Source organism: Dipodomys merriami, unplaced genomic scaffold (genome assembly GCF_024711535.1).
Source record: "Dipodomys merriami isolate MVZ:Mamm:240054 unplaced genomic scaffold, mDipMer1.0.p SCAF_273, whole genome shotgun sequence".
Taxonomy (NCBI): Eukaryota; Metazoa; Chordata; class Mammalia; order Rodentia; family Heteromyidae; genus Dipodomys; species Dipodomys merriami.
The window spans coordinates 614,051-631,570 of NW_027204193.1; the positions used below are offsets into that span (position 1 = coordinate 614,051).

Genomic DNA, 17,520 nt, shown 5'->3' on the forward strand with positions numbered 1-17,520 from the left:
GACCTACACCCAAGGCTGTCATTTGGTATGATGCAAAATATTGCCGGACTGTCTTGGGAAGGAGAGTTCTTGATGTCTGCAACCCCTCATCGTTTTCGTAAGGAGAGGAGGAATTACGACTGTATCCTCACCGAAATTCTTAACTTCAGTAACAATTGTATTTGCGAAAAGGAGATACAGGCACAGGAAACAGGAATCAAAAGTTTAAAAAGCCTCACAGAGCTATTCTGTATCATATCTAGACTTCTATCTGTGTCTGTATTTACACTTTTCTCTATAGAAACGTGTATCTTCCCAAAAGGTAGCCTACTGTACACTATTCTCTGCTGACCTAAACTTTAGAACTCACTGGGAATGACCAATTTCATACCATGAGTATTTTTCCTCTGGGGAAATAAAATGGGTGTGCCCACTGGGTTAGACATTCGCCCAGCGGATGGATGGTTGCAAATCACTGGCTTGCAGACATCCAGTCATGTAAAGAATTCTCCAAGGCAGTAATTCGACAGAGGTTTGTCAAGTCCATCATCATGATTCAAGGGTCTGGAATGACTCACTGGGGCCTGCCTCAAATAAAGTCGCCTTAATCCTATCACTTGGAGCAAAGGTTTGAATCTAGTGCCTCGCAGCTCATCTGGATGCTGGTAGGTTAGTCCTCAGCCCAGCCACTCAGAGGAGCACCAAGATAATGTCCACGGGGGGGCTAGCAAGTGTGAATTCACCTTTACGTATATGCGTGTGCAGTGCAAGCAAATGCATACACGTGCAGGTCCACACATAGGCTCAGATATCCTACACGCGCATGTAAACACCGGGAACACGGAGATTTCACTGTTTTCAGCTATCTGAGGCAGACACACCAAGCTAAAAGCAGACTCTAGAAACACGGACAGCTGGCTCTGATGCTTCTGGCCCTTGGGTGTCATGGTGGAGGAAAGCGGCTTGCCTGGCGGCAGCGGGGGACAGAGAGAATGAGAGGAGGGACGAGGCCTGAGCCGGGGCCAGGCCTGCCTCCCACGGCCTTTCAGCAGGGCTCATGGGCAGGCCGGCCTTCCTGTGGGTCAGCCCTGGCCGCCGTCCCCTGCGGACAGCGCCACCTGGAGGACCGGCCTTCCCTCACGGGAGCTGTGTGCATGCCCGCACAGCTTGATTTTTTTAAAGCTTCATTAATATTTTTTTAATCCAATTTCTTGTCAGTTCAAATAGAACTCATGAATTTGGCTAACATGCTATTCTTATTCCCTTCCCACTCCCTTTCTTATTTTGAGAAAACTCGTGATAATTATCTAGTCTGAATATCCGTTTCTGGGTGTACGGGTCAGTTAGAACACAGCCAAGACTCGCGACTCTGTAAACTAGGTTGCATGTTAGGTCCTGTTCCTGGGCGCTGTGCATGCTGGTCAGGTCATGTCCCGGGCTCGGCCGGAACCCTGCTCACCCCTCTCTGTACCGGACATGCTGGCCAAAGGCAGAGCGCAACCCCTTTTAAATTCACACAAAGACGGTCATTCATAATGAAAAACCATGATGGCTCATAATTAAAATGGCTTTAATTGACTCATTATCCTTAGATGTGACATGCTACCTTCAAGGACATCTCTAAAAAGACTATATTAACCATTAGCCCTAGGATTTAATGTGTAAGTGCAGGTTAAACACAGCTGGGCATCTGGCCTAATAAAAAAAGTTTCGGTGAAGCAAGGAACCCAACTAGAACTCGAAGTATGATGGGGAATACAGAGGCAATCTGATAGTTTGCTTGTGACTTATGGATTTTGAAAAGTTATGCAAATTAACTCACGTACGTACTGCCAAGGACTGAACTACTACAGGGTGAAGAAAGCCTCCGAATTTCTTCATATAGTTTCTACAGCAGCTGAATGCGGTCTGATGTCAACAGCTTTCTGTGAAACCATAATCGAGGCTTTCCGAGGCTCTACGATCACAGTGAAGGAGGTATTTTGTCCCATTTGTAACGAAGCATAAGCAATCACAATCTGGACCGTGGGTCATCCATAATCTGAGGAGACGTCTCCCGCATGCTTGGGGCCGTGAACTTGGATTCAACTGTGTGCCTGTGAACGTCAGCGGCAAAGAATTAAAACAGGAAGGAACTGATGTGCGTGGACTGCACCAGGTCCCACAGACCTGCCCTGGCCCTATGTCAGGAGAGGCTGAGGACGGAGGGGAGGGAGGGAGGACAGGGGAGGCTGGGGGAGGGAGGCCGGGGAGGGAGGCCGGGGGAGGGATGGGTCAGTCACCGTGGATCAGCTGAGCCGGGATGCCGACTCCACTCAGGCTGCTGGCAGGACCAGCGTTAGAGGCATGGGCACGGTTTTGAGTTCTAGGGTGACAGGCGGGGAAGGAGGGGTCACCGGAGCCCTGAGCCTCCTCGGGCCCCAGGATCGCATGCAGACTGCTAGGCTGCCTGTTATCAATGCATCGGGCTCATTTCGGCTATCCTACAGCGTCCCTGCCCTCCTCCCCCCTCCCCATGGCCGCCTCTCCCCGAACGAGTCCATGTTCCCAGATCCCAGGAGACCCGCACGCCCAACGCACTGGAAGCAGGTCAGGCCAGACCACGCACGCACGTAGCTGTATTCTGACACATTGTCTGCAACTTCCAGATCTTTCCGACGGTCATCCTGGAAGTATAAGAACCGCACCCCTCCCTGCAGGGACCCGCCCCCTCCCCTCCCACAGACCTCTGAGGCCATCCCCAGCTCCCCAGGAGACAAGCCGGTTCCCATGAATCACAGCATTCAGCCACCGCCTGGGAGCTGGACTCCGGGACACACAGCGAGGAAGGAAACCGTGTTTATCTCTGGGCTCGGCCCCCAAGAGATGAGGGCCAGCACAGAAGGGCTTTTTCTTTCTTCTGGACTGGCAGAGATCCAGTCAAGCAACCACCAGCTCCTCCCACAGCCACAGGCTCATGAACTTCTAGGGTAGGAAAATAATGATAATGATAATGATAAAAAGCTAGGTCACCCAACAGGTAGAACTGGAGGAGTGAGTCTACACCCCCCCGCCCCCCGGCCCACGGCTGGGCTGGGCCAGCTGCCTCTCTCTTTACAGCTGTGGGTTTTCCCAGCTCCGATTGATGTTGGAGGGGGCAGAATTGGGTTCATGGAGCCTGATGTCGGCCGCACTGGGAAGGGCTTAATTCCAAGTGCTCTCTCTTTGTCCCCCAGGCCGGGACGCCGTGGGTCCGAGCTGGCCGGCTGAGCCAGGCCGAGGAGCTGCCTCGATCTGGAACGTGTCTTTCACACATTGTTAAGCGCCAACAGCAGCGTGTAAAACAGCAGTCCACTCGAGGCTTGCGTGGAGAAGGACTGGGCGGTTGGAGACCACAACAGCGGCACTGCCGGCTCGGGGCTGGGACGGCCCCCCTTTCCCACATTCTCATTCACTGAGGGGCTGGAGTGGAGGCCTAAGCCCTGCTGCAGCTCGACCTACCAACTGCTTTGGGGATAAGAATAGGCGATGTCTCACCCCAGATCTCAAGAAAAATTTCCCCTCCTTGGAAGGAGACGCAACGCACACACACACACACACACACACACACACACACACACAATCCTGATCTCAGAGCCACGTGGTATGATCATTTAACTCACAAGGCCGTTTGCCACACTGCCGGTGAGGCTGGGAGTCCCGTCCGGGTCTGCGGCCAGGCCGCAGGGCCGGCGTGGAGCCAGCGTGCTGGCTGGTAATCACAGCGAGAACGGCATGCTGTCCCGTGGCGTCTCTTTTAAACGTTTATTTTCTTTTCTTCTTTTTTTGTCAGTTGTGGGGCTTGAACTCTGGGCCTGGGTGCTGTCCCTCAGCTCTTCAGCTCGAGGCGAGCGCTCTACCCCTTGAGCCACAGCGCCACTTCTGGCTTTTTCTGGTGGTTTATTGAAGACGAGAGTCTCACAGACTTTCCTGCCCGGGCTGGCTTTGAACCTCGATCCTCAGATCTCAGCCTCCTGAGTAGCTAGGATGACAGGCGTGAGCCACCGGCGCCCAGCTCAAAGCTTATTTTCTAAAAGCATACCATCCGTGCAACCATCACCATTCTATAATTCCAGAGGCTTCTAAATCATTCCCCAAAGAAACTGCATACGCATGAGCTGCCTCTCTTCCCCATCCATTTCTGGGGTCCCGTGGAGGGGGGCTGGATGCAGGGGAGGGCTGAGCCTGACCACACCACGCTGGCTCATTTCTTACAGAAGTCTCGGGGTCCCTGGGCCGTCTCCACGGGGGCAGGAGCTACCTGAACCCACAGAGAGGCAGCTTCCAGCCTGGTGGGAAGGCGTCCCGAACGCACTAGAAGGTCAACTGAAATTTATCTTAGGGCAGAAAAACACATTTGGGGTTTTTGCTTTAAAACACTGGCTGCATTTTTGTTCTTGTAGGCACATTTATAAAATGTATCTTTCTAATGTGTGAACCAGAGTCTAAAAGGAATCTTGGCCTGAGCCACGGGTAGCTTCTTAAAACGACTGACTTTTTTCTCCTCACTTTGCTCTTAACTCCCTGGACCCGCACCGTGGCCCTCGCCCTCCCGCTCCCCTCCCAACAGCTCCAGACCCTTCTTTTGAAATGAATAATAGTGTCTCTTCTTAAAACTCTCTTTCCAAGCCACAGCCCCCAGGGCTTTCTTTCTGGTTACCTCATTCTCTAAGCCTCCCTTTCAAAGCTAGTCTTCTCAACTTTAAACTCGCTTCCCAACACCGTCTCTTTTCCCCAAACCGAAAGACACAGGCGTCCCGTTGCTCACGCGTGGGTCTGGGTTGCTTTGGGCAGGGAGAGGGCCAGGGTCCTGGGGCCTGCCAAGCGTGCGGAGGAAGCCAGGGAGGAAGGACAGAAATCCGAGACCCACGGCGTCAAGGCCCTGGCGGGAGTTCAGGCTGTGGGCAGCTGGCCGTCTGAGCCTCTGGCTCCCGGGAGGCCCCCAGCCATGCTGTTTGCTGACTTGATTAAGTGCGGGGGTGAAGGGCTGAGACCCGCAACCGCGCAGCTTTCTGGCAGCTCCGGGGATCGTTTTGATGTCTGTGCAGTCAAGACGTGGAAGACCGTAGAACTTGGTAGGTTTAAGTTATCTGACAAGTTCCTCCATTTTGTTCTCTGTCCATGTAGATAAAATCTATTTCTTTTTTCTTTTGGTCAAAGAGGGAAAGAAGGGGATTTGGATGGGGAGAGACACGGGCAGCTCCGCTGTGTGTCTGTCGATGGAGACGTGAAACCCAGGGCCGCCACTGACCAGCCAGCCGGGCCGGGACAGCCCGGCGCTGGCTTCGGAGTTCTCCCGGGTGGAAATGGAAACGAAACCCCCAGCCAACACACATTTGCAGATTGAGTCAAGAACAAGAAACACTTCTGACCAAAGTCTCCTGGGTCTTAAGGATACAAGCCGAGAGGCAGATCTAAACGGACCTGCTGGCTTCCATCAAGAGTTCAAACTGTTCCAGAGAAAGTTTTCATACAAAGTGGGTCACAGATCAATGGGTAAAAAAATAAAACTGTACAGCTCTCAGAAGGAAATGAGAGAGAGAAAAATCTTCTTGACCTTGGGCTAAGTAAGTTCTTAGATAACACATCAAAACACGAAAATGGATATAATGGCTTTCAAGAGCGTTTAAAACTCCGCTCTGTAAAATACACTCTAAAGAGAACGAAAGGACAAGTTACGCAGAGACACAAAGTTGGGGAGTGTCACATGTTCAGAAAGAACGTCACCTAGCATGTATAAAGCACTCTTTGACATTTACAAACATGTGAATAGATTCATCACCCAGAAAGATACACGGACAGCCAATGAGTACAGGTGAAAAAGCTCACAAATGAAATATTAGCGCGAGAGTCACAGCCATACCAAAATACTGCTGTGCAGTTACTAGAACCTTAGCCATAAACACAAGAGGCTCGAGAAATCGGCTCCACGTGGCTAACTGGGATGGAAATTGGAACGACCGCTCTGGAAATCACGTCAGTGACTTCTCACACACATCAGTCTACACAAACTGCAGAAGAGAAGTTCAGGCTCACACTAACACCCGAGTCTTCAGAGCGATGTTCCTCATAATTGCCAGCCGCTGCCTCCACCCAGACTTCCTCGTCTCAACAACCCCTGCTTCCCCCGGTGATGGAGCCCTATGTCAGAGGAGAGGAAGCTGTGGGCACAGGCCACCATGCCGCGGCCTTCACACGCGTTCAGCTAAGCGGAAGAGTCTAGAATGGAGAGGCTGCCCACGCCGTTCCGGAAGGGTCACGCTCGGGGTGGGCGGGCAATGTGGTGGGTGAGGTCGAGGCCCTGACTTTGAAAGGGGAGCGTGGGGCCCGGGAGCCAGGGGGCTGCTCTGTATTGTGTGTTAGCGGTGGCCTTGCACACTTGTGAAGACCTACAGGATTGTGCACACACAAACCAGAAAAGAACGCAGAGAGCAAGAGTGGGGGGGGGCATCGGAGGGCTCCAGGAGGCTGCTCAGACACAATCCTGCCTTTCACACTTAACCAAGAGCGCAGCGAGCGCCGCCGCGAACACCTTCTGGGTGCTGCATGTTGCTGCAGTTGGGAGATCCCCAAAGACACTTCCCAACGCCTGCCGTCCGCAGCCCGGGACCTGGAAGTCAGGACCGTCCCAGCAGAGCGCCGCTGGCCCTCCCCCCACGGCTCCCGGAGCCCACGCCGGCTCCGAATGCGGGGTCCAGCGCAGGCCCGGCCCGGCTTCACCCCGGGACCCTCCCGGGCGCACTCCCTTCTCCGGGATTTGCCTTCACTGTGGGGACAGACATAAAGTTAGCTCCGACTCTGCAGGATCCAGGGGTCAGCACTCGAGAGCCAGGGTCCCAGCGCGCAGGGTGCTCAGAGGAGCCTCGGCCGGGAAAACGCGTCATGACCAGAAAGTAGGAAGGAGGGCGCTTCCGCAACCCCAGGGGTCCGGAAGTCCTCGTCAAATAACCCCGGGAGGGGAGAGCACCTGTCAACGCAGACAGAACGCCGGGACGGGAATAACACTCGGCGTGGTGCATGTGCGTGTGTGCGTGGTGCGCGTGTGCATGTGTGCGTGTGCGTGGTGTGTGTGTGCATGCATGCGTGTGTGTGTGTGCGTGGTGCATGTGCGCGTGTGCGTGTGCACGTGTGCGCGTGTGCTGCGTGTGCGTGGTGCGTGTGCATGCGCGTGTGCGCACACAGGCCGGTGCTGGAGTTCCAGCTCAGGACCTCACACAGCTGCTCAGCATCCCCACGCATGGCCGGTGCTGTACTACTTGAATCCAGACTCCAGCTCCATGAAATGGCAATTTCTGAGAATATAGAAGTGGCTGGACACAAACCGTTTCCTTTTCCATACCGTCAGCGCACAATAGACTGAACAAGGCCATGACGGCTCACACCGCAATCCTTGCTACTCAGGAGGCTGAGATCTGAAGATGCCTGGGCACACAAACCTGAGAGGTTCTTACTTCCAATTAACCGGCAAGAAGCCGGAGGTGTGGAGGTGTGGCTCAAGCGGTAGAGCACCAGCCTTGAGTGGAAAGGGCTAAGGGAGAGGGGGAGGCCCAGGAGTTCAAGCCCATGTTTCCCATTCTAGCAGCTGGATGGAACGGGGGGAGGGGGGGTTGGAGACGGGTGGATGGGAAGGAAACCCGGGGCAGCTGGAGTGTGGTCAGAGCGCTTGCCGCAGGGCTGGGGGCAGGTCATTTCCTTCCCCATCCGCGTAGCTCCTGGCCGATGTGTGCTCAGCCGTGACCCTGTGCTCATGAGCACAAAACGTGTCTCAGGGACGCCAGCCACGACGGTAGCCATAGTGAACCGTGCTGCGCGTGTGCCGGTCGCACCGACGGCAGTCTCTACAGCATGGAGCTCGCCGCTACTTCAACACACCACACACACTGCCCCCAAGCAAGACCTCGGTCCTCTTCCCAGCACAAATATTTACTAGGAAATACCACACAACACACACTGCGTGCCAGAGATAAAGAAATCAAAGCCGCGGCCGGGTTCCAGCTGCCAGAGCCCCGTCCCCGCAGGAGGGCGACCCGCTCACTGGCGGGCACAGCCCCTTCCCGGCCCGTGGGTCACCCAGCCCTCTGCAGCCTGCGGCCTCTCGGGACAGGCCTCGTATGTTAGACACGACGACACCGTGGTGGTGGTGAATGGTACACTGGAATCCTCGGTGTCCCGAGTACCAGCACAACATGTGTGCATCGCTACCCCCAGCACGTCTGTCTGTCTGTCTGTCTGTACCTTTAAATGATTCAATCCACCAAGCTCAAGTTTGCTAGAAGTGGTCATGCGGGAAACTGCAATTTCATAGGCATTTTTCTTCACAAATTGTGATTTGTTAATGAAACACAAGGATACTGAGGAGAGACACAGTACTCAGGATATCTGCTGATTGAGCCCCGTCCACTCACATAGAGTAACTGTGCTGCAGGTGACTGACGTGGAGGGAACCGAATTGTTTGATCAGCCCTGCTAAAGAAACGGTTTTTAGTCGGCATCACCCACTTACCTCATTCTGCTTTAAAATAACTGTTTTCTATTTTAAAAGTAACACCCCATAAAACTCGGAAAACAAAGCAAAAAAAAAAATCAAAGGAAATAGGTCACTAAGTCAAGTTAAATCCTGCCACACAGACAGCTCCGGTTGTGTTTGGCAGGTCCTGGTGATGTGTTTTCCATGTGTCTTTATCTTAGGTTGCTGGATAAAAACCGGTATCTCCTGCAGCTCCGGCTCTGAGCGTCCACCGGGTCCCTTACAGGCTCAATGGCGTCCAAGGTGGAACTGTGGAGCGGTGGCCTGGGCCTTGGTGGGAGCAGAGCCCCTGAGCCCCGAGCCCCTGAGCCCCGAGCCCCTGAGCCCCGAGCCCCAAGCCCCGAGCCCCGAGCCCCTGAGCCCCGAGCCCCGAGCCCCGAGCCCCGAGCCCCGAGCCCCGAGCTCGGTCAGCGCCCCCCCCCACTCCACAGAGGTCCTCCCCGCAGGAATGCGGGGTTGTGGGCCCCAAGCCCGTCCTTGACCCTCTGGGCAGGGCGGAGGCTCTTCTGTTTTCTCAGGCTCCTGCTTGATAAGGGTGATCAGAGAGCCAGAGGCAGATTTACGACTGGGAGAGTCGGCTTGTTTGCCGTAGTTGGGAGCTCCATCCTTTTATCTAGTTGCTTCCTGGGAAGAAACCAACTCCCTCACCCAAACCTCGAGCCCCGGCTGCTCACTTTAGTCCCCGTTCTGCTTCTTTCCGGCCTAGCTTCTGTCCTGCAACTGCCACTAACCGTGAACCATGGTCACAGTTCACACTTGCCTAGTGCTTTAGTTCTGTAAAATGCGCCTAAAATACAGGTATTGGTCACTAAAAATGTAAATCAAGTGGGGAAAATACCTATCTCCAAGTCTGATTGCGATCAACTTATTTGTACACATGTATTTCTCAGTGAAGCTCCAATGTTTGGAAAAACTTCCTCTCAAATTGAGCCCTGTGACCTGGGGTCTTCTATAGATTTCATTTATCTATTAGTTAATCAATTTATGACTCCGTGTTAGTACTGGGACTTGAACGCTCCCTTTTTTGCTCAAGGCTGATGCTCTACCACTCGAGCCACACCTCCACTTAGGGCTTTTTGCTGCTTCATTGGAGACAAGCATCTCTCAGACCCCCCCTCCCACCCCCAAACCTTGATCCCCGGAGCTCAGCCTCTCCAGCAGCTAGGATTGTAGGCGTGAACAATCCGCGTCTGGCTCTTCATGAATTTTAAAGTTCAGATTTGAAGATGCTTAGAGGAAAAAAAGCCCAGGATAACTGAGAACCATAAATGACCTCCCAACCATGACGCGAAGCAATGGCGGTCATTGTCACCCCGAGCCGCGACCTTCTTACCTGGGCATTTCCTGCACTTTACACCAATGCAAGTCTGCTTCTCTGGTCAGCTGAGACACAGGTGCTGCCAGAAGCTGCAGGAGGGAGGAAGGGAGGGCGCTCGGCCGCCCTGCCCCTGCGCCTGCCCCTGCCCCTGCGCCTGCCCCTGCCCCTCTGCCCCTGCCCCTCTGCCCCTGCCCCTCTGCCCCTGCCCCTCTGCCCGCCCCTGCCCCTCTGCCTGCCCCTGCCCCTCTGCCCCTCTGCCCCTGCCCCTCTGCCCCTGCCCCTCTGCCCGCCCCTGCCCCTCTGCCCCTGCCCCTCTGCCCTGCCCCTGCCCCTCTGCCTGCCCCTGCCCCTCTGCCCGCCCCTGCCCCTCTGCCCGCCCCTGCCCCTCTGCCCCTGCCCCTCTGCCCCTGCCCCTCTGCCCTGCCCCTCTGCCTGCCCCTGCCCCTCTGCCCCTGCCCCTCTGCCCTGCCCCTGCCCCTCTGGTCTGGGAGCGCCCCGGGACTGTGTTGACCGGGCAAAGACGGCAGGGTTCCGGCCTCCGGGCACTGGCTGTTCCCTGACGCTGCGACCCTGTGGGTGGACGGCTGGGAGAGCTGGGACACACAGCGAGACCCAGCTGCCCGGCCGGTGGTCAGCAGCCAGACGGCAGCCTGAGTGGCCTCTGAGTGGTGGTCAGCAGCCAGACAGCAGTCTGTCTGAGCGGTGGTCTGCCCCCAGACGGCAGCCTGTCTGAGCAGTAGGTCAGCAGCCAGACGGCAGTCTGAGTGGTGGTCTGCCCCCAGATGGCAGTCTGTCTGAGTGGTGGTCAGCAGCCAGACAGCAGTCTGTCTGAGTGGTGGTCAGCAGCCAGACGTCAGTCTGTCTGAGCGGTGGTCTGCCCCCAGACGGCAGTCAGTCTGTGTGGCCTCTGAGCGGAGGATGGTGCCACAGCTCTAAATGCTGATGTACGTGCAAGTGAAGTAGACGGAACCTGAATGTCGCGATACTAAATCCACGGTCTCCAGCGCAACCATGCGGTCGGCGGATGCTGGGCGCTTGCGTCGTGGCAGAGTTGGCGGCTGCTGCAGAGGGCAGCCGGTCCCCAAAGCCCCGAGCCTTTTCTCGTTGGTCCCGTGCAGGAAATGTGCCTCACTCACCTTTTGAGGACGGGAGACACCGGGACAGAGACCACGAGGGCAGGCCGGGGCCACGGAAGTGCTGCCACGCGGCTGTGTGACCCGAGGTGTACTGCGGCCGCCCAGCCGGCCTGCGCTGGCCCCGCCGCTGTAGTCATCCTTTATTATCTCGAAGGGGCAGACGGGTATGGTAAGTCACGATGGTCCCACAGCTCAGCTGTAGACTGAGTCCTGGTGGAGGACACGCGGGTGTGAGCCTTTCCGTCCCGGGCTCAGCACCCAGACGCCATGGGACAGAAACCGTTCGCTGTCCCCGTCTCTCTGTCCAGTCTGGGAATGGAGGACAGAAGCAACCATGCTGCTTTCCACGGAGCTCACCTTCTTACACACACTGGCTACCGCTGGCTTCCCACCGCCATGGCCGGGCATCCGGGCTCCGGTCCATCTGCCGCAGAACCACCAAGCCTGGAGGAGCGGAGAGCCCTTCCTCCTGCAGGAGGGCCCCTCGCCTCCCTGCCTTTGTTCTCGGTATTTCCTGGCAGCGTGTCCACAGCACATGCTACTAGCAGATGGTGTCGGGCATAACTGGGATTTTTATCATAACATACACCCCGTGCGTCCATCATGCTCGCATACATCCTACCCCCAGTGAGGGACAGAGGGCAGCCTCCTTATTTCAGCACGATTAAAACCACCTCCTCCCGGCATCCACAGGCCCCGGGCCCCACAGAACCAGACGTTCGGTTAGATGTGGTTTTCAGCCAGAATCGAGAGCCCCCTCTCAGCAAGCGTGCTCGTGAGGCCTGCTGTCCAAATGGACGTCGGGGAACACATCTGTGTGGCAGGGCCGAGGCTGACGGCCTGGCAGGGCGCCTTGAACTTTGTACAGACAACCCGGCCTCAAAACCCACACAGACGAAAGGTAGCCTAACCCCGGAGTTATGTGCTGAGCCAGCCAAGCAAGAGCAGCGGCGGGGATGGGAAAGGACCTCACCAGGGAGGCGAGAGGCTTCGCCGAGAGATCTTCACGTTTGTTCATTGCTGCTTATGTGTGGGTCTTCTCCGCTCAGAACCAGGACTGCCCAGACGGGCTCTAGACAGGCCCATGCGTGTTGCTCTTTTCCTTGGGGAAATCCGTTCCTTCAGGACTTGGAGATCCGTGAAGGCTCTCTTGCAGATGCGTATGTAGCTCACGTTGTTGGAGAATGGAGGGGTTTGCTCCGACTCTGCTGGTGGCACGAGGGATGATTGATTGCTCAGGCCTAGCCACCGGGCAGACGCCTGGGCGTGGCGGTCCGTGGGCCTGCCGTTTGGCCATCACTCACGTAACTGAAGCGCGTGTGCAACAGGGGCTCCACGCACACACCGCCGGCCCGGGCTTCTGGTGCCCTGTTGGGATAGAAACTGTAGATGAGCAAGCAGTGGCAGCCATTCTCCTTAAGTAGACTTTATTTTTAGAGCAGTGTGAGACTTGCGGAAAAATTGGGTAGAGGGTACAGCGAGTTTCGCCCAACCCACGGCCCTGGACTTCACCCCTGGCAATCATTCAGTTCACGGGATGTATTTAACAAACCATGAGCGGAGCTTAAACTGACTGAAGATCATAGCTGGCCTTAGTTTCCTGTTGCTTTGTCTTATGGGTTTTGACAAACGCGTGATGTCATGCATCCACCACCATAACACCGTGCAGGACCGTTCCACTGCCCGGGGTCCCCCTGGAGTGTCCACCCCCCCACTCCCTCCCCAGCCCCTGACCCACTCATCTTTTTTGCTGTTTCTTTTTTTTTTGGGGTGGGGGGTCCGGTTGTGGGGCCTGAACTCTGGGCCTGGGCGCTGTCCCTCAGCTCTTCAGCTCAAGGCTAGCGCTCTACCACTTGAGCCACAGCGCCACTTCCGGCTTTTTTCTTTTTGCTAGTTAGCTATACATCTTAAAGGTTTCTCCTTCACGATGCTCTGTGGTTTCCTAGCTCATTCCCCCGGGTGACGGATTTATTCGCCCACCAAAGGGCATCTTGCTTGATTCCAATTCTCATAAGGATGAAGTTGCTATAAGCATTTATGCACAGTTATTTAATGGACGTAAGTTTTCTGCTCATTTGGATACATTCCCAGGTGATTAATGGCTGCATCACGTTTGCAGAACATGTTTTACTTTGAAAGAAACAGCCAAATTGCCTTCTAAGAGTGGCCGGGCCATTTGACATCTTGCCAGCGGGGCCGGCACCCCTGCTGCCCCTCTTTCTGGCTGGAGTTTAATGTCGCTGGTGTTCTGGATTTCGGCCGTTCTGATAGAGGTGTAGTGGTCTCTCACTTTTGCTTTAAGTTGCATTTCCGCATGACACAGGGCATGGATGTGTATTTCCGTTAGTGAAGAATCTGTTTAGATGGTTTGCCCAGCTTCTGGCGGGGTTGTTTGCTTCCTTACTTTTGGAATTTTCCCCCTTATTTTAAGAATTCCTTGTATGCTTTGGAGAAATCATTTTTCAGCATCTTTTGCAAGTATTTCCCCTCAGGCTACGGCTTGTGTTTTTATTTCCCTCAATGGTATCTTTTCACAAAACGATTTTTAATTTTAAAAAAGGCCAGTTTATCAACCTTATCTGTGGCGGTTTGTTCTTTCCGTGCTGTTGTCTCTAGAAACTCAGTGTGATGCCTGATGAGTTTGATCAGGTCTGGATTTACCCTTGAGTCTAGCACCCAGTTAGACTTCCTTTTTGCATGTAAGGAGCAAGGCCACAATATTGTTCTGAAGGTTTTGCTGTTACTTTTGTGCCCAGTCCGTCCTTCGCTCAGCTCATGAAGGAGACTCGTTGTCGAGGGTTTGCTGGTGGCGGCCGGTGTTCTCCTGGGCCCTGGGCTCTCTTCGTTTTCCTCCCCGCGCTCGCGTTCCCTTTAGTCTTGTTTTACGCTTTGATTCTGTTTAACTCAAGGCCCAGAGCATTCATTGTTCAGCAGGCCCGTGTCGAGACATCCCAGCGTGGAACAGAACTGGGAAAAGCAGACCTGTTTCCCCAAATAGCCGCTCGCTTGCTGTTTGGTTTTGACGAATGAATTCCGAAAAACTATCTGTGGATTTGTAAAGCCTCACAGTTAGCCCAGACTGCGGTGAAATGAGATCACGTCCCGCCTTCCATCAAAAGGACACGCGAGAAGAGGTCCAGGCAGGGCTGTGAGGAGCGGAGACCCTGGTTCTCTGCGGTGCAGCCACCGTGGGGAAGAGACGAAGGACCCCCAAGATCATTAGAAATAGAATGACGGTGAGACCCAGACGCTCCTCTGGGCAAATACCCAGAGGAAATGAAACCACCCCCCAGAAGGATCTCTGGGCTCACCCAGCCCCGGGACGGCAGCCCCCGCAGAGACGCTTCATCCCCCTCCCGGAATCGGTGGTGTGCTGCTCATCCTTGGAAGGGGGATCTGCCTCCCGTGAAGACGGGTAAACGTGCACGGCCGCGCGCCCGCGGCAAGCGGGTCCCGGAGAGAACAGCGGAGTGGTTCCCACCTTAAAAACACAAGGAGAAGATCCAGTGCTCAGAGGGCAGAGCAGGGGCTGGGACGTTGGAACACGGTTGGCCAAAGGCTACAAAGCTGCAGGGAGGCAGAGCACATAAATATGGACGGGTGACGCGCAGCCGCGGTCAGGCCTGCGGAGAGGGCAGGCTCTAGGTAGCTCTAATATACCGCAAGAGTGACCAGGGAGGTGGCGGGCTTGTAATTTGCTTGTCTATAACAACCACTTCACCACGCCCATTTATATAAACACATCACGCACACCTTAAGTGCATGCAATTTTTAAAAAAGGGTTCAAACTTTCCCTGATCTGGAAGGCACCTAAGAGGGTTTAAGACAGGCCTAGGACAGAGGCTGAAACACTTTGCTGTCCCACTGAGTCTCGTGAGGGGTATCTGAGGGACAGGGGGAGAGAGACAGAGTCTTGTGAGGTCTGGGGGGGTGTGTGCCATAGGGGTGCAGAAAGCTAGAATCTGATCCCCTGGAAGCTTCTAGAAGCCTTCAGAGCATTGGGCATGCTTAGAAGAGCCAGTCTGCCCTTTGAGAACTGAAGTAAAGGTGTTGTTGCGGTTATTTAATTTAAACTGAATTTGGAGGCCTTGGATGCAAATGGGTATTTTTGATGACGTAAGCCTTGATCAGAAAATGAAAAGTTTTGAGTCAAAGGGAAGCACAGATTTTTTTTTTTCTTGGACGAGGTTAAGCAGCCTTTTGGAGTTTGTTTTCTTTCTTGAGCTCCGCACAGAAGTTGATGGAGCGGGGCTGTTGGGAGGTTTGAATGCAGGGTGATGCCACCGTGATGTGGTCCGTGTTTCCCTGTGGGGTACGCGGGGCGGGAGAAGCTGTGGGGCCCCAGACTGGGCAGGGCTGCTCCCTGAAAATCCGGGGAGCGCTTGGCTTCTTCCCCCCTTGAGGGCATTTTGTGTTGACTAGGTTTTAAAAAACGTAGCCTTGGGGCTGGGAAGGTGGCTCAGTGGTAGAGTGCTTGCCTTGCATGCCTGAGGCCCTGGGTTCGATTCCTCAGCACCACATAAGCAAAAAGAAAAAAAGCCGGAAGTGGCGCTGTGGCTCAGGTGGTAGAGCGCTAGCCTTGAGCTGAAGAGCTGAGGGACAGCGCCCAGGCCCAGAGTTCAGGCCCCATGACCGGACCCAACAACAACAACAACAAAAAGTAGCCTCAAAAGCCCTCAACGATCTAAAGATGACAGTAGTGACTGCAGATCTATTGACACGCACAGCCGCTCTCCCAGGTGGGATGTGTTGAATTCCTGTTGCTCTTGCGATCTAGCTGGTGATCTTGTCACTTGACAGTCAGGACAATTCCTTTCTGTAAGTCATTGTAACCAGAGTGAGGATTGCATCTGAAGTCTTCACCTTTCTTCTTCTTCATTATTATTATTATTATTATTATTATTATTATTATTATTGTCAGTCACACTCTCTCTGTTAATAAGGAGGAGACAGCCATGAGAGGGTATAATTAAAAAGTTAGTTACTGTGTGTTTGGGAAATCAAAATAGGCTTCTCATATCAAAGAAAATAATTCCATTAAAGTCGATTCTGCAGGACTTACACAACTTGAGCTCAGCCTCCAGCCAAGTATCCCCATGTGCTGTGTGGTCATGGGGAAGCTGGGCAGACTTCCCGTGATGGCATTTAACACTGTCCTTCTGTCCAAAGAATACAAATGTTCGTAAGAATCCCCTTTCTCTCCCCTCCTGATGAACCGGATGCATTTCTAGCTTTTAAAAGCTCCTGGAAGAAAAGAGACAACTTAAAATGGCCTTGTTTGCTCCCCTGGTTTTATTCTGACTTCATCCACCACCCAGAGACCGTCTCCCGTGGAAGGAGACCGAGTGTGTGGTGGGTCCTGAGTGGCTCGAGGACTTTCCCGTGACCTCGCAGCGTGGAGAATGGGGGGGGGGGCGAGTCATGGCGGGGGGTAGGAAAGAGCCTCCTTCTCACAACCTTCTCGAAGCCAGGTTCTTAGAAATACTTAACTGCCTTAACCCTGCCTTGCTCTTCTCCCCCGGTCCCGACCTTGAGCCTTTGCTGGTGGGTGTTCACAACTCCCTCAGCAGTGTCAAAGGAATTTTAGGTCCTTCAAATCGTTAGAGGGGCTGGGGTCTGACCGCACGTTGCTGGCCGTGATTCCCACGATGCACAGTGCAGGCTCCTGCTCAGGTCGGGGGGGGGGGGGGGGGGCGGTGTCCCTTGTCCTTAGCCCAGGAGAACGCACCCTTCTCTAGCCCTTGTGCTCGGCTTCCGGCTCAGAACAAGCCCACGTTTCCGACGCCCCGCAGACGTCGATCTCAGACGCCACCGCTGCCACAAGCAGAGAGCTTTTTATTCACCGTGGAGGAATAAGAAACGTGACGCGAATCCCGGGCTCTCGTGACGCATCGTTTGCTCCAACCAGGAGGCGTAGAACACGCACGAGGTGCTGTCGGAGTGCAGGCTGAGGAGCAGCCCGGCCTGGCGCCCATGCAGGGTGTAACCCAGCGCGCTTGGTCCTCCGGAGGAGACGGTGGTGACGTGAGCACCTGCTCCTGACTGAGGGTCCTCGGAGGGTGCGTCCTGCACTGATGCTCGTCCCCTCAGGAAGCCGGAGGCAGCGTTCTGTGCGCCGGCTCTCGACCGGGAAGTAGATGCGGTGTCTCCTCTACCACGAAGAGTTCATCGGGGAGCACAGGAGCAAAGCCTAAACCATGGCACCATTTTATCTGTGAAGCAACGCACGCCTCAGTGTTCAGCGGTGACACACATACCGCGCGTCCCGTGCTGGTTCACACCGCTGTGAGAGGCCCCAGCAGGAGCTTCAGCCCCAGGGGAGGAGCCGTAGACCGCGGGGCCCACGGGGCTGGGCCTCGGCCGAGCAGCGGCTTTGGTGGCGTCTCCAGTCCAGGAAGCTGTGCGGTGACATCAGCTGGAACATTTTATATTAACCCAGAGGAAGCTAGATAAGACAGAATGCAGAACCTGACAAAAAGATCCACCTAATCAAAACCAGAGTGCCGTGGACTGAGACAGGAGGATAAACGGGGAGAGGGAGG

The 17,520-nt window shown here is 54.8% G+C and overlaps 1 long non-coding RNA gene across 3 annotated transcripts; it reads right to left on the reverse strand.

The window, feature by feature from the left end:
• Nucleotides 1–1,532: 1,532 nt before the first annotated feature.
• On the reverse strand, nucleotides 1,533–3,510 carry LOC138837665 (uncharacterized). Of its 3 annotated transcripts, none has more exons than XR_011375392.1 (3): nucleotides 2,706–3,510; nucleotides 2,262–2,344; nucleotides 1,533–2,075 (listed from the first exon to the last, which is right to left on the reverse strand). It is a non-coding gene; the product is annotated as an uncharacterized lncRNA (long non-coding RNA). The 3 variants fall into 3 exon arrangements; XR_011375394.1 differs by lacking the exon at nucleotides 2,706–3,510 and adding an exon at nucleotides 2,560–2,650; XR_011375393.1 differs by lacking the exon at nucleotides 2,706–3,510 and having other exon boundaries at nucleotides 2,262–2,443.
• Nucleotides 3,511–17,520: the final 14,010 nt, after the last annotated feature.